Below are 17,943 nucleotides of genomic sequence, written 5' to 3' on the forward strand. Positions count from 1 at the left end.
TTGGGGCGACGTTTGGTGCTCCTAGTCTTCCTCTTTCGGCAGTGCTGAGCAGAGCTGGTTCTGGGCATCTGTTTCCTGCTTTTTTTCCTTGGGTGTGTGGGAGTGGTGGCTTGAGGCTAGCATGCTGCAGGACTCGGCATTGCTGTGGCTTGAGGTTGGGGTGCTGCAGGACTCGGCATTGTGGTGGCTTCAGACTGGCGTGCTGCTGGACTCAGCATCATGGTGTAGCTGGGTAGTGGTGGAATAGCCCTGGTGTCCAGCTGTGTTGGTGGAGGATAGGTTGCTGTCTTCTGCCACTGACCTTGTTGCTGTGTTGAAAATGCCATGTGTGGCTGCTGGTAGTACCAGGACTGCTGCATTGCAATGCTGTTAGCAGCCTGGCAGGCCTGCATCACATTCAGCTGGAGTTCAGGTGTAAAGTTTTTCGAAAAAAAAAAAGTTGTCTATTAAGGTTGGCCTCCAGGCGGTCAAGGCATCTGTGGACATCCTGGAACCTGAGTGAACCCACTATCCAATCCTTCTACAACCACCTTCATCCCAGCCTGGAAGACTGAGCTTAAGTGAATAAAATCGGGCATGACTGACCTCTCCCAGGCCCTCTGCTGCTGGCGATCAGACCCAAGGAAAGTAGTGGCAGAAGGTTGGGAGAGGGGAAAACCAGATGGACTGGCTGCCTGCCCCCCAGCCTGTGAAACCTCCCTGGTTGCTCTATCACTGGTGGGTGATTGGGATTGGGCCTGTCCGTTGGCTGGTCGATGAGGGGCCATTCCAACAGAGGACGATCCAGGTTGTGTGGTGCTGCACCAGGTTCTGTGTGGAAAAAAATGAAAAACATTAGTAAAAAAATTAAAGTTTAAATAGTAAGACAACACAAAAGATACTCACGTTCGCGGAGCAGGCGCAGGCCTCAGAAAAAAAGCCGCTGATGGTACTTATATTTTCTGTCTTTTTGAGCAGCACCACTTCGAACCCGAATCTCCTCTCTCATGTCCTTATTGAAGGGATCCTTCATCGAAAGCCAAAAAACTTTTACTCTCTTCACCGTGAAGGGGGAAGGTTAAAAAACACTTACATTTACAGCAAAACCGTCCCGTTAAAATACCACATTGCAATACTTATGAAAATCCTTTCTGATTTGTGGCCTTGCACGGTCCCAATCATCCAACAGCGATCTGTCCGCTTCTTCCCAGAGTCGTCGGATCAAGGCTGAGTCGGAATGTTTCCGATCAAGGGGGTCCCACAACGCTGCTCGCTCTTGCACAGCTTGAATAACGACGTCATTATCGATATCCAGTTATCCTTCTTCACGTTGTGGAACCTATAGATGAAATACAAAAAAAATTGTAAGTAAAACTGAAAACAAATTCAATTACAACTCTGATAAAGGCTACTTACACCCCATATTTCCTCCTCAGCAACTTGAGGCCGACGACCCTGGGAAGAATCATTTCCACTAGACTGCTCCTGCTCTTCTGCACTGTCACGTACCTGTAAAGAAAATACATGATTTAACACATGTCTAGTATTGACAGTCAATACATACCAATCAGCAAATCAAATGTGATTACATAATCTGTGTCATGTCCACTTTTGGAAGCTTCAGTGGAGGACATGTTGGAAGAGCAGGCAGCAGTCAAGTTTAACACTATAGAAAAGAACAGATAAGAAAAATTTAACTTGTTAAGAGCCAAACAGAATGTAGCACAAAAAAAAGAACAATGGACACCAATACATTACAGGCAGTAGTCCAACAGCACAGCAGTCAGCACAGGACAGCAGCACCAGGAAGATGGCAGCAACAGGAAGACGGCAGCAGCACCAGGATGGCAGCACCAGGAAGACAGCAGCAGCACCAGGACAGCAGCAGCATCAGGAAGATGGCAGCAGCACCAGGACCGGAGCAGCAAACAGTCTACAAGGAACAGAAAAAAAATAGTACAGAGTACAGACTGCAAAGACAAACAGACATTTTCAAAGCTTCTATACTTACATCCAGCAGGACCAGGATGGCAGCACCAGAAAGGCGGCAACACCAGGAAGGTGGCAGAACCGGGACGGCGGCAGCACCAGGACGGCAGCAACAGGACCGGAGCAGCAAACAGTCTACAAGTAACAGAAAAAAAATTAGTACAGAGTACAGACAGCAAAGACATTTTCAAAGATAAAATACTTACATCCAGAGTCTTGTGCACACTTCCAGAGTCTTGAGAGTAATGGACTTCCTTTCTCCATACCCTCTTTTATACATCAGGGATTTTGCAGATGGTAACATCATTTCCTGGATATAATTAGTGTGAAGTACGCACGCTTATCGAATGCATGTGTACGCATGTCCTTGCGTACCAATGCATTCCCATAGACAGTAATGCGGTTTTTTACGCAATCATCCGCATGCGGACAATTGCTCAATATTTGACCCCTCAAAAAATGCAACATATTGCATTCGCCGGACACCGTCGCACACAGCGAAACGACGCATCTGCATGCGAATGCATACAAACACATGTCCCTGCGTACACCATGTTAAAGATATGTACGCATGACACATACGGATTTATGCGTATCATACGCTGCGCACAGAAACGCTAATGTGAACCCGGCCTTAGATATTCATGGTTATGACCACTAGCAACTGTCACTATATGAGTGGTCACAACCATGGATACCTATGCTACAGCAATGTACTGCACATGGAGTAAGAGACATAGAAAATCAGAAGAACTATACTACATTTCTAATTGGAGGTATTTGCTAATATTATTATTAAAACTACTACATATTGGGATAGGATATCGGAGATGGGAATACCTCTTTAAGATGCCCCAAGTAGTGGGAGGGAAAAGTGAGCGACCCAGGAGGTGGTGTAAAGTTTAACAAAGTGCACCAAAGATGCACTAAAAATGCACCAAGTGTACCATATAACATGAACCATTGCTATCAGTTTGGTTTGTCTGTGCTAATTCTACACTGGTAGACAATTTCAGTAATTTTGCCCCTATGAATATATTTAATTTACATTTGCACTTAAGTAGTTAAATCAAAAGAGGTCAGCATTTCTGTTACTAAGACTCTGACACCCGTGTTATTTTTTAAAATTCCACCTCTTTAGACATATATTTAAATTGCAAATTAACTCAAGCTGTTAATGATTGGCAAGAATGTGGTTCAGTAACTGCGGTTTATTTTCAGATTCATAGCTTAAAACATTTATACTTCTTTATTGTTGTTGTTTTTTTTCTTTTTCTTTTGCTTTGTTTTTACTGGAAGAATATATAGTTCAATCTGTATAAAACTGGAGGTTTGTCCATCAATTGGCCGATTGTTTTGTAATGGGTGATCGAAAGTCAAAAAAGAATTGAAATTACTTTATGGGGAAAACATATTAGAACTTCCTCTTACGTGTACTGCTTGTGTTTTTTTATTTAAGAAATTCTAGTGATATTAGTCCCAGAGTATGGTGTAATTAATGATACTACCCTGAAATAGGAATAAGAAAAATTAGAAAATGTACCATTACTGTAAGTTTAACAAAAGCGGAACTGTCACTTTAAATATAACTTGAGAAAATGTTCTTTCCAACTCTTCTTTTTCTGTATTCCTGATTTATGTCATGAATACTCTGACAAATGATCTGTATTGGAGAGTAGAGTAGTATTTTTCTCTGTAGCATTTTTATGATGCTTGCTAATTATCCACATTATACCATGTAGTTTAACTGAGTATTAAGTCAGTCTAAATCAAAACATTAAAAACAAGAATAAATGGCACAACAAATAAATGCCAGCGTTTTCTTCCTCTGCTTGTATTCTCTAGGGAAGTTTGCTTTGTAAAGTTAACCATTAACTTGTGGCAGGCAGTCAATTTTCTTGGGAATTCAGGCAATTTCCCTGTGTACTGTGAGTGAACGTGGAGGCCCACAGAAGAGGGTAGACTGATAGATGGATGGTCTTATAGCTGGAGATAGATTGATCGGTCACATTAAATAGACGAGCGCAGGCCAAGACATATTTAAATAAAATTGGAACATGCATAAAATTTCAGACACTATCATTCTTACTTACTAAAGTGTCTTAGGTCCAAAACTGAATTTACAACTTGCCAAAATGTTTAGAAATAGGTGTAAAGTGCTAACTCAATAACATCAAATCCAAAATAGCCGGCATAACTGTATATTACGGGGCAGTGTTTTAATGAGTAATTTCATACCAGATTTGTCTTCACTATCCTTAAAGGGGTTATACTTAGGATTTTTCTTCCTACTGGGCTAAGAACTTACCTGCAGGTAGCTGCTAACTACCTGTCTGTTCTGCTCTGTGAAGATTTCCTCCCCTTCCCAGCCCAGACAACGATTCCCCTGCTTCTTTTGATTTGATACCTACAGACCAGCACTTTCTCTTCTGGTCTGCTCTTTCAACGTCATGCTGATTGACAGCCAACTCCTTGCTGTTAGGCAGTAGGGTGACTGCTGTCAATCAACATGGAATTGGCAGTGACGACCCATCAGCAGAGCAGAGCAGAAGAGAAGGCTATGTTAACATGATGTCACCAGAGGAAGGAGAATCATCAGCAAGAGATGTCCATGACTTTGAACCAGGATAGATAGTCGCAGGGCAGAACAGGGCAGTTAATTGTCCACTAGGGGAAAAAGACCTAAGTCCCGGATAACCCCTCTACCAAAAGAGAACTGTTTAACTTTCTACCCATGCACATACACTTTTAAATTGTAGTTGTAGAGAGATTGAATTGACCCTGCTGTTCTGTTTAGATTTCACATACACTTGTACTGTTCCCGGTCATTTTTGACCGTCCTTATAAAATAATCATTTTTAGCTAATCTAAGTGGTTTTTTTAAACAGTTTTTGCACTATTATATTGCTTGTGAAGATGGTTGTTCAAATACCAGAAAAAAAAAAATAAAAAGCTTGTTTTATATTTTTTTTATATCCAAAAGGGAACATGGTATTTTTTCGATTTTTGTAAAAATTGATTATTTTTGCAGATAAAAAAAAATCTTGATCTAAATGTTAACTATAAGTAATAATATCAAACATTATGTAGATATACTTTTTTCAAAGGCAAAAAAAAAAAAAAAAAAAGCTTTTTTCTCTATAAAATGGCAAAAAACGTTTTTTATACACTTATACTGTTCCCGGTCATTTTTGACCGGACCTAACAAAGTTGTGATTTGTACCTAATTCAAGTGTTATTTGATTACCTGTTGCATTGTTTTACTGTATGTGAACATGGTTTTCAATAATCAGATGAAAAATTAAATCAAAAACTTTTATTTTTTGAATCAAATAAATTAACATTTATGTACAGTGTAATACTGTACAACCAGCAAACACATGGAAAATCAGAAAATCATGATTTACAATATGAAATGTTGACAACTGAATGGAACTAGATCTATATGAACAGCAGGGTAAATAAAAACCAGTGAAATAAATTGCGCATAGCTATACTGGAAGCGAATCCGTCGGCTGTATCGCAACTTGAAAATGTTGGTATGTGTAAATCTGTTCTGACCAAAAGTAGTCAGATACATTGATAAATAGTAGTAGATGCAATATATAGTTCAAAATGAGGTGATAGCACCTTTATTTTTGGCAAAAATTGTCTGGAGAGCTGAATAAAGGCCTATCTGTCATTTTTGACCAAACAGTACAAGTGTAAAAAAAATTGTACCAAATAAAGTAAACAAAAATTAAAAAAAAAAAAAATTCCCACAGAGAGTACCCCCCTAATGACGAAAAGTCAGGGAGCCTCAAGTCTCAGAATCACACGCTGAATTTTTATAACATTATAGAATTTCAAAAACGGTCATTTTTGACCTAACAGAACAGCAGGGTTAATTTTACCTAAAACCTCATACTTGAAAATAGCTTCAAAAAGGGGTTTAGATCAAGCAATTTTTTTTAAACTTTGACATCTCCATGTTTGGAACCACTAGCCATATGCTAAAAATTATGTCACTTCTAGCATTTTTAGGTTAAGTTTCAATATATCAGTAGTGTCCAGCTAGAAAGCAACTGATAAAAATAGTATTTTCTGCACCAATCACAATGTACATAGTTGGATAATAGAAACCCTACATGCACGATTTTCAGATTAAGTTCTAGAATCAGTTTAATGCAACAACCGGCATATTGACTGCTGATAAAGAATAAATTAAAAAAAGTCTGGATCTGGACATTCCCCTGCATTTCACTACTACTCTGAAGGAAACTAACAATGGATGGTGAGATTTATGGAGATGGGACTAAAACTGTAGTATTAGTAAAAGTATTAACTAGGATTCAGGACTTGTAACGTTATTACCCTGAGGACACAGTGTAATGAACAGGGTCCTTCACGTCATATCTGTTATACCAACAATTAAGTAGAAAGTTCTGAAAACTACAGTAAAAGCATTTGAAATTGCCTGTAGTTACCACTGGTTAAAGAGTAGAGGCTGCAGTTATAATTAGATTGAAGTTCCTTGGGTTTACCATATGATTTGTTCTTAAGGCCCACTATCTAAGTCAACTTATGCAACGTTCAACAGAATATCTAGTGACGTTCCAAAGTCAGCTCCAATTAAGATTTTAGTTTTCACCAAATCAGAACAGTCTTTAAGACAATAAAATGTCATGGCCATACAATGACGAATATGAATTAAACATTGTATATAAAACATCTGCATTATAGTACACAGCGGAGTACCTGTTGATTTACTGTTCTCCAGTTTCTTCTTAGAAGTATGGCAGTGAGCAGATGTATGAGTGACCTGCCATTGTTCAGTAGTAATAGCTAAAATCTCCAATATGCGTATGTAGGTTGGGAGAGGGTACAGAGGGAATACAGGTTGGAAGACAGTGCACTAGTATACCTAATAGGTGATCCTATCAATGCACAGCACATATTCTGACATGGATGTGTGGATATTAGGCTGTTTACAAATCCGTGTTTGGGCATTCTGTTTGTCTGGTCCATGTTTAGGAACAAACAAATCAAATTGATACTCAAAACAGTTACATAACATTTCTAAGATGAAATGCAAAAACCTGGAACTTTAGGAAAATTGATTTAAACAAATTCAGAGCTTATTCGAATAAACTGGGACCGTATCATCGTAACTGGGGATACCAAACATAAATGGGGAATATTTGTGTATATACTACTATAACCTGTTGAAAATGTAAACCCTCTGATAATAAAATGTCCATGAATAAAAAGAAACCACTATGGACAAATAGGACAGTACAAAGTTTAATAAGACAAAAACAAGGGGCCTTCAAAATCTTGACAGCTGAGAATACAGAAAAAGTATTTCGGGAGTATAAAGATCTCAGTAAGAAATGTAAAAAAGAAATCGAGTTAGCTACTGAAATACAAATTGCCAGCGACATTAAAATAAATCCCCAAAAATGTTATAACTATATCAATACCAAAAAGAAAAAAACGGCCCCTTAAAATATGATAATAACAAGATAATTATAGAGGACAAAGAAAAGGCTGAGATATTAAACAGGCCCTTTATATCCATGTTCACCAATGAACTGACTGTTCCAGAGATCATTCAACAAAACTAAAATCAAAGTTCACCACATGATATAACTAGTTTAATACAAAAAGAAGTACGCCTGCATATGAACAAATCAAACATTGACAAATCATCCGGCCCAGATGCCATTCATCTGCGGATACCTAGGGAATTGAGCTCAGTTATTGACAGACAGCTGTATCTTTTATTCTTAGACTCTTTTGCAACAGGCATGGGGCCACAGGATTGGAGGATGGCTGCTGTGGTACTGATATTTAAGAAAGGTAAGAAGGTGGATCCAGGCAACTACCATCTGGTGAGTCTGACATCAGTAGCATGCAAAGTTTTTGAGGGCATTGTAAGAGATGACCTGCAGAAATATATTGCAGACAGTAATATAATAACTCACAACCAGCATGTATTCATGAAAGATAGGTTGTATCTGACTAACATGTTGGGTATCTATGAGGAAGTAAGTGCAAGTCTATTGGTAATGCAGCCAATATGCTTTATCTGACCTTTGCAAAGGCATTTTATACTGTACCACATAACAGCCTTATACTGCAGCTACAGAAGCAAGGACTGGGGGGAAACTATATCCAGATGGGTAAGGAATTGGTAAATGACAGGAAACAAAGAGTAGTCATAAATGGTACGTTCTCTAAATGGGATATAGTCAGCAGAGGGGACCGCAGGGATCTGTGCTGGGACTTTTTTATTAATGACTTTGTGGATGGGATTGAGAGTAAAGTTTCAGTCTTTACTGATGACACCAAACTATGTACTGTAGGATGTTAAAATCAGAACTTAACATTAAAATATTGCAAAACGATCTGGATAAGATGTCTGAATGGGCAAAAACTTGGCAAATGAGGTTTAATGTTTATAAATATAGAGTAATGCACATAGGGCGGAGTAATCCTATTGCTGCATATACATTAAATGGGAGTATACTCAGGACTACAGGAGAAAGACTTGGGTATTCTGGTTACAAGTAAGCTGAACAGTAGTACTCAATGTCAAGCAGCAGCCACAAAAGCAAACAAGATTTTAGGGTGTATAAAAAGAGAGAGAAAATCCCTCCATTCCAACATATTATTGCTTCTTTATAAATCACTGATGAGGCCACATCTTGAATATGGGATCCGGTTTTGGGCTGCTCATTTTAAAATGATATTAAGAAGTTAGAGTCAGTTCAAAGGCGGCAACTAGACTTTTACAAGGGATGGAAGGCCTCTCATATGAGGAGAGATTGGAAAAGTTGGGCTTGTTTAGCTTAGAAAGAAGATGCCGCAGAGGAGATCTCATTTAGATGTATAAATATATGTGTGGTTAATACAAAGGACTGGCACATGAGTTATTATTTCCAAAGACCATACTAAGGATTAGGGGGCACTCATTTCGGGAGGAAGAAAGGTGATTCGGCAGCTAAACAGATATGGGCTCTTTACTAGTAATGAGCGAGTGTACTCGTTGCTAGGGTTTTCCCAAGCACGCTCGGGTGTCCTCCGAGTATTTATGGCTGCTCCGAGATTCAGTTTTCATTGCGGCAGCTGAATGATTTACAGCTACTAGCCTGCTTGATTACATGTGGATATTCCCTAGCAAACAGGCAACCCCCACATGTACTCATCCTGGCTAGTAGCTATAAATCATTCAGCTGCCGCGATGAAAACTAAATCTCCGAGCAGTCATAAATACTCGGAGGTCACCAGAGCATGCTCGGGAAAACCCAAGCTACGAGTACACTCGCTCTTCACTATTCTTTACAGTTAGAGCACTCAGAATGTGAAATGCTCGACCACAAGAGGTAGTAATGGCAGACACTATAACAGCCTTTAGATAAAGGGCTGGATGATTCCCTCAGTACAGATAACATTGTGGATTATAGTTAACTTAGTGACAAAATGTAAAATTGGTGGAGAAAGGTTGAACTTGATGGACCTAGGTCTTTTTTCATCCTATGCAACTATGTAATTATATAACTAATGCAAATGGAAACAGAGGGGCCCCATTGATTATTTTGTGGTCCAGTTGGGCTCTGTTATATACCAGTTTTTAGAATGGAAAAAATGTGCTACACGCAGAACTTTTTTTCTGTTCTGAAAATTAACACATAATTGAACCAAGATGAATCCAATATTAATCAATGGGGGGGCTGCTCTTCTTCCTTTCGCTACTTTTATACAATGAATCCGTTTTGAACACATATTCTGTTTTTTTCTGTTCTTAAAAAATTGAACAGGCAAATGCCTGAATACAGAAATGAACATAACATCTGTGATATATATACACGCCATATAAATGTTTAGTCATTAGGGAGAAGTATAAATGGAGTCAATTGAGCTTATTTTGACTGTTAGAAACCCCTTTCCTATGTTAGGTGTAATAGTACACCCACGTCGGAATCCCACCATCGGTGACCCTGTCACATGATCGCAGGTCACCGATGGGTTGGTATGACAACCATAGGTCTCCAGCATACCTCTGTGGTTGTCATAGCCGGGCTGCTATGAGCCGCCCAGTGGTCGGCGCTCATAGCAAGTGAGAATTTCTGCTACATATAGGCGATCTGATCATCGCCTGTATGTAGCAGAGCCGATCAAAGTACTGCAGCTTCTAGTCTCCCATGGAAACTATTGAAGCATGCAAAAAGTAAAAAAAGTTTTAAAAAATATTTAAAAAATAAATATATAAAAGTTCAAATCACCCCCCTTTCACTCCATTCAAATAAAACAGTAAAAAAAATCTAATAGGCACATATTTGGTGTCGCCGCGTTCAGAATGCTCCAATCTATCAATTTAATGAAAGAATTAACCCAATTGCTAAACGACGTAACAGGAAAAAAATTCAAAACTTCAGAATTATGTTTTTTTTATCATATCTACACCAAAATGGTATCACTTAAAACATCAGCTCGGCATGCAAAAAATAAGCCCTCACCAGCCCAAGATCACTAAAAATAGAGACTCTATGGGTCTCGGAAAATGGCGCACTTTTTTTTAACCAAGTTTGGGTTTTTTTCACCACTTAAATAAAAAAGAACCTTGACATGTTTGGTGTCTATGAATTTGTAATGACCTGGAGAATCATAATGGCAGGTCAGTTTTAGCATTTAGTGAGCATGGAAAAAAAGGAAAAAAAATGTGGAATTGCACTTTTTTTGTAATTTCACCGCACTTGGAATTTTCTTCCTGTTTTCCAGTACACGATATGTTAAAATCAATGGTGTCCCGCAAAAAACAAGCCCTCACATGGCCATTTTGTCTGAAAAATAAAAAAGTTATGGCTCTGGGAAGAAGAGGAGCAAAAAATGAAAATGCAAAAATAAAAACACTGTATCTATGGATTCATCTGACCCTTTTTATAATAAATGCTACCATTCTAATTTTAGTCCGGAAAATTTGCATGGTCTCAGGACACAGAGTGCCATGTTGGATCCAATAGTGCATGCTACACTGATTACTTACACAGGGATATCAGTGATAGACTGGCATACCATCTAATCAGTGTATCACTCTTGGAAACAGAGTTGTGTGGACTCTGTTTCGCAACCTTGCAGTGTGTGTAGTAAGGCTTTACTTCTTCTGGAGGTTCATTGCCCTTAGCCTTGTATTTAAATGCCCTAACCAAAGCAAAATGGATTGTTAGGCCCTCATTGCACCCAAGTGAAAAAGTACATCCACCCCAGCTATTCCACCCCCACCTATTCCCATGTATTACAGAATGCTGTAGATAAGCCGTGAAAGGCAGTGGCCGCATCTTATAGCGGCAAAATCTGCTGATAGGTTCCCTTTAAACTGGCCTCCATGAATACAAAAACAACTAGAATAAATTTTAAATAAATCATTGTAAATAAATTTCTATATATTTAGAATTAGCAAAACACAATAATTTTGTCTAGAGAGGTAACCACTATAGAATTATAATGGCTGTCGTCTTGATGCAATGACATAGACCTGTCCTAGAATGTTAACAGGACAGGTGCCTATGAGCATTAGCAGTAGGAAGGTCTGTTACTGTGATCTGGAGATAACCTATAACATATACCGTCATTTAGAAAAACAGGTTGGACAGCAGTGTGAGCAGCCTTTTCTCACATCAGCACCCCTGGCATCAAAAGTATTAGATTAGATAGACAGTGTGGACAGCAGTGTGAGCAGCCTCTTCTTACTTCAACATCCCTGTTTCTCCAGTGTTAGATCAGATAGAAAGGGTGGACAACAATGTGAGCATCTTCTTCTTACTTCAGTATCCCAGTTTCTCCAGTATTTGATCAGATAGACAGGGTGGTCTACAGAGTGACACCAGTATACAGGCAGAGATGCTTACCTGTTCAAGGCCTCCAACAATTGCACTAACCAAGGTACAGCAGACCCAAGTTAAGATGGCAAATACACAGGTGCAATAATACCGATAATGCAGCCACCCTACAATCAGGAATTGGCCGCTTGGTGCACCTGTGCAAACAAATAGTCTGTATGTGGCGTGTTCACACAGGAATGCAAAGTATATGGCTCAGAGCCTATTAATGACGCCATGTAGCGGGCTCACCATAATGCATCCTGTGTGAACAGAGGCCACAGTGTACAGAGCCATCTAGGGCCCAGCCGCACCCTGGAAAAATATACAGTGCACCAAAAACATAACAATGTATGCAAGGTATTGGTCGATATTATGGCCACAATATTTAAGCTGCCAACCCGCGTCAAGGGTCCTTACATATTGGCAGTCCTAATCTAAAAAAACACCATAAGAGGAAAGACCTCCACTATTCTAAACAAAAAAACACCAGTATACAGGCAGAGATGCTTACCTGTTCAAGGCGTCCAACAATTGCACTAACCAAGGTACAGCGGACCCAAGTTAAGATGGCAAATACACAGGTGCAATAATACCGATAATGCAGCCACCCTACAATCAGGAATTGGCTGCTTGGTGCACCTGTGCAAACAAATAGTCTGTATGTGGCATGTTCACACAGGAATGCAAAGTATATGGCTCAGAGCCTATTAATGACGCCATGGTCTACAGAGAGAGCAGCCTTTTCTTAGCCTAGCATGCCTGGTGTCTCCAGTATTAGATCAGATAGACAGGGTGGACAACAGTGTGAGCAAGTTCTTCTTACATCAGCTCCCTTGGCATCTCCAGTATTAGATCACATAGACAGGGTGGACAGCAAAGTGAGCAGCCTCTTCTTTCCTCGGCATCCCTGTTTTTCCAGTATTAGATCAGATATACAGGGTGATGGTAGGGTGAGCAGCTTCTTCTTACATCAACACCCCTGGTGTCTCCAATATTAGATCAGTTAGACATGGTGGACAGCAGTGTGAGCAGCTTCTTCTTATATCAGCATCCTGGTATCTCCAGTATTAGATCACATAGACAGGGTGGACAGCAACATAAGCAGCCTTTTCTTACCTCAGCATCCCTATTTTTCCAGTATTAGATCAGATTTACAGGGTGATGGCAGTGTGAGCAGCTTCTTCTTACATCAGTGCCCCTGGCGTCTCCAGTATTAGATCAGATAGACATGGTGGGCAGGAGTGTGAGCTGCTTCTTCTTAGCCTAGCTCCCCTGGTATCTCCAGTGTTAGATCAGATAGACAGAGTGGTCAGCAGTGTGAGCACCCTCTTCTTAGGTCAGCTCACCTGGTAGCTCTAGTATTAGGTCATATAGACAGAGTGGTCAGCAGTGTGAGCAGCCTCTTCTTACATCAGCTCATCTGGTAGCTCTAGTATTAGGTCAGATAGAAAGAGTGGTCAGCAGTGTGAGCAGCCTCTTCTTACACCAGCTCACCTGGTAGCTCTAGTATTAGATCAGATAGACAGAGTGGTCAGCAGTGTGAGCAGCCTCTTCTTACACCAGCTCACCTGGTATCTCCAGTATTAGATCAGATAGACAGAGTGGCCAGCAGTGTGAGCAGCCTCTTCTTACATCAGCACCCCTAGCGTCTCCAGTATTAGATCAGATAGACAGAGTGGTCAGCAGTGTGAACAGCTTTTTTTTAGCCTAGCTCACCTGGTAGCTCTAGTATTAGATCAGATAGACAGAGTGGTCAGCGGTGTGAGCAGCCTCTTCTTACATCAGTACCCTGGTATCTCCAGTATTAGATCATATAGACAGAGTGGTCAGCAGTGTGAGCAGCCTCTTCTTACATCAGCTCACCTGGTAGCTGTAGTATTAGATCAGATAGACAGGATGGACAGCAGTGTGAGCAGCTTCTTCTTAAATCAGCACCCCGATATCTTTAATGTTACATAATAAGATAAAATGAAAGCACACCATCTTATGCACAAAGGGGCCAGAGGTTTCTCCTGCACATCCTTACAGACACCTGCCCTAACATTCTAGGACAGGTTTCTCTCCATGTAATATGAAGGCAGCCATTACAATTCTATACTGATTACCTCCCTAGATAAAAACAATGGTGATATGCTAATTAAATGTATTTTGAAATAGGATTATAAAAACAATTACCTTTTGCTATTTTTATAAATATTTGTTGAAAACTCTTTAAAGTTAATTTGTTCTTCATGGTCTTTTTCATGAAAATATGCCTAAATTTGAGTTATTTGGTGCAAAATGTGTCAGAAAATGTGAATATGGATCATAATTATCAATGTCTAATTGTATTTCTTACACTTTAGATAATAAATGCATGACATGGTGCTTGCAATATGTAATATATGTAGTAATAATAATAATAATATAATTATTATTCTTATTACTCACATCACAGCAACAGCAATTTTCCACATCATAGTGGAAAAAATTAAACTAGTGTAAAGTTTTTTGTGTATATATATATATATATATATATATATATATATATATATATATGTATATATTTACAGTTTTTCTCTATGATATCTCTGCGCTGTAACTCCTCCATATTGCTGTTTTTTTATTGTATGCAGACGTCTACAGTAATTAAAGTACAAAGTCACATGAGCAAACATTATTTAGCAAAGTACTGGACAGTATAAGTGTTAAAATATTTTCACACACCTGACTATTGTGCTCCATGTAAAGAAGAGCAGACATGTTTGTTTTATGATAGTCTGCAGCCTGGATTGTCTTTTCCTGTAATGTATGACAGGTAGACCTTAGAGCAATTAATGTGCATTGTCACTGCCATAAAAACCCCACCACACCTCTGTCTGCTAATTAGGACATTTCCTTACCCATTCACCTTAATAATGAGGGATTGCCTTTCCCAGGTGAACAATAGCATCTTCTCCAAAGTCCCGCTCCCATATTTAAGTCCTTCACCCTTTCCTGTGTCTTATGGTCACTCATTACCCCTCCTCCTCTCCTGGTTTGTTTGATCTGTCTCCTGGTCAGAGATGACACTTTATAAACTTCTAACTGGTTTGCACCAGGAGGATCTTCCTCCCTTTTATCCATTCTCCCATGACCGATTAAACATCAACTGGCTGAATAAAAATTAATATCAACTTCTAATGTCATGTTGTTTATAGCTAATGAACTGATTAGGGGATAAACACATCAGCAAGACATTTTTTTGCTCTCTGCCTCTCCCAGGAAGATGGTTAAATTGGATTAACATTTGTTTCTCGATGTCCTTTTTAACCCATTAATATCAAGTTCCATTTACTGCCAAGAAGATATGCACATATTTAATACAAAATAAAGCAGCAGTTTATTCGTTGATATGGTGCTGTCAGGTAGAAATGTGACAATTTAATGCCATGCAAATTGTCATTGATGGGTGATCAAAATGTCATATTACTAAATGCACACAATAAGTGGTTTTGTACAACAGCTTACAGAAAGTATATTTGTCTAGCTATCAATTTATCATATCATCAATGATTCTATGTCAATTACATTAACATGAATAAAATATAATGAAAAAGTATTATTATTATTGGTATTATTATTATTAGTAGTAGTAGTATTATTATTGGTATTGTTATTATTATTATTATTATTATTATTATTATTATTATTATCCTCATTTACATATTGTGCAAAATAGGAAATTTTGCCTGGAAGCTGCAGGACTGAAAATAATGTTACAGCACAAATAGACTTTCCAAACCAATTTACCCAATGCATAAATGAAACTTTAATGAAGAATCAATGCGCAAATAGTTCATTTTTCTTTAGAATCCATCTGTGAACCTGACAGAGCTTCTCACATCGTTAAATCAATAGGTTGCGGTGGTGCAGGAGATTGGGGTTTAGGGTTGGAGATTTATCTTGGGTTGCTTTAAGCTTAGTGTTAGTTGTTTGGTGATGTTAGAAAAAAAAATCCATGTCTAATTGAATAATAAGGCTTCTTTAAGTAACATCAGCCAAGGTGGTCGCGATCCATTTGCTGCAGAAAGTATGCTGAATATTTTCACTGAACTTTTTTTTTCCCATTGAAACGTCTTCAATTTTCATGAATCTTCCATATTTCTGGAATAAACTTAGAAAAAGAAAGAAATAACATTAATAAAACCATGATAACTTTCACATGGTACTTTTGAAGGCTCCAAGTCTACTGAGCAGGACTTGGGAGAACTTTAGATAGTGGAAGAGTCTTTCTATCTCCTGAAATAGTTTTTTTTCTTTTTTACCTGGATTCTTTTATCTTGCATCCCTTGTATCAGATCTCCCTCCAGTATTTTTCTTTGACTTCTTGTAGTTATCTAAACCGTTTAGTTGTGGATGACTGCTCCATCCAGCAGGGAGACCAGGGCACCCAACTGTGAGGAGAGTGCAGTAGGCTGGACATACCTGCTGGCCTGGTGCTGTGTGAGACGGGCCATTAACCAGGAGGTGTATGGCTCAGAGCACAGAAGACCCAGGTATGGCATCAGCACAAGGGGCACCCGGCAAAAGCTCCTTCTTCATGGAATCTTTGAACTTGACTTGGAAGGAGGCTCATGTCCAAGGGCGGCTGTAGGAACCTGCAACTGTGACACCAAAGAGGAAAAGGTGCATGTGACATTTACAAACTTTTTAAAGTGTGAGATGCAGAACTTCTGAACTTTTAAAAAGAGTAATAATACTTTTAAAAAATAAAATAAAATTATATATTTTTATTATTCCTTCCTGAAAAATAATGTGTGCTAAATTCGAATTATTTTAGGAAGCTAACCATAAAAATATGTAATAGCTGTCGAAATAATTCAGGTTTTTGCTTTTCTTTATATTACACTGTAGCATTTGTAATGTCGCACACTTGCCTTAACAAATTGCAAAAGTGATACGACTGTTTTATAAATTTTACTAATGGAATTAAATGAATTCACAGTATATTTTATTTTTAATGCATTTATGTAAAGAATTATAAGGGGGTAATATATAATAAAAGTATTGACAAATTGAAGCAGTTAAGAGTAGGAATCAGCACAGCTCGCTGGCTTGTCAGGACATGGCAGTGCAATCTCACTGTAGGAATCTCTGGATCTTTGAAATTTATAATAAATATTATCTCTCTGCTCCCAAGTGGGGCTAAGAAAACACCAGGAGAAATCCTAATTGTTGTGTCCACGTAAACTTTGTTAGCAGCCCTCTCCTCTCCTCCTCCTCCTCCTCTTCTTCCTTCTGAGTGTGTTGTTAGAATCTGGTGAAATCCCATTTGCATTTCAGCTTTAAATAGGGAGATCAATAGAAAACAGTTGTAATGATACAATTAATTATGGCAAAATTAAGAGCGAGTAGAAAATCAATCTCTGATGGTGTTGAAGATGAAATTAAATTGATAGTCCATCTGTTCACCCCGCAGACCGTATAAATATTCAACCCAAGGACAGAGCTAATGGGATCAGCCTGCCTGGGACTCCTCAGTGCTCCCTGTCTCCCTCTCCTCCTTGTCCCATCTATGGGGACCATCTGCAGCACCACATTATTCTGCTTTACACCCTATAATAATGATGGGTGACTCGGAGCCTCACCCAAACCACACTATACCACTTTCTATCCTGTAGTATAACATAGAGCAGGGTTGTGTTTTATACCATTGTGACAAAGTTTCATTGCAACATACAATGTTACAACACTGATATATGCGATAGTGATAATAATCTACAACATAATATTCTACACTATATTACATTAATACCGTAATTTAATATCCTGCACTATGCCACAGCAACAGCTTACATTGTAATATGCTATGCTATTATATTTATTGTTGTGATTATTATTAAATTTTACACTACACTATGCTATGACACTATAAATATTTATAACTAAATATATATATAAACATATACATATATATTAATAGTACTGTTGCATAGTGTAGTATATATATATATATATATATATATATATATATATATATATATATATATATATAGTCATATATTATCACACTGTGCCACAGCCACATATTATTCTAAGCTAATCTAAACTAATGTATTATTTTATAATATACAATACTACACTGATATCA

The 17,943-nt window shown here is 38.5% G+C and overlaps 1 long non-coding RNA gene across 2 annotated transcripts in view; it reads right to left on the reverse strand.

Annotated features, from left to right (window-relative positions):
• Positions 1 to 15,182: 15,182 nt before the first annotated feature.
• LOC143768479 (uncharacterized) overlaps positions 15,183 to 17,943 on the reverse strand; it is a 9,670-nt gene continuing 6,909 nt past the window's right edge. For both annotated transcript variants that reach the window (XR_013213883.1, XR_013213882.1), the window contains 2 exons: positions 16,278 to 16,456; positions 15,183 to 15,966 (listed from right to left, as the gene is read on the reverse strand). This is a non-coding gene — a long non-coding RNA (uncharacterized LOC143768479). The remainder of the gene's footprint in view (positions 15,967 to 16,277; positions 16,457 to 17,943) is intronic.

Source organism: Ranitomeya variabilis, chromosome 4, assembly GCF_051348905.1.
Source record: "Ranitomeya variabilis isolate aRanVar5 chromosome 4, aRanVar5.hap1, whole genome shotgun sequence".
Classification (NCBI taxonomy): domain Eukaryota; kingdom Metazoa; phylum Chordata; class Amphibia; order Anura; family Dendrobatidae; genus Ranitomeya; species Ranitomeya variabilis.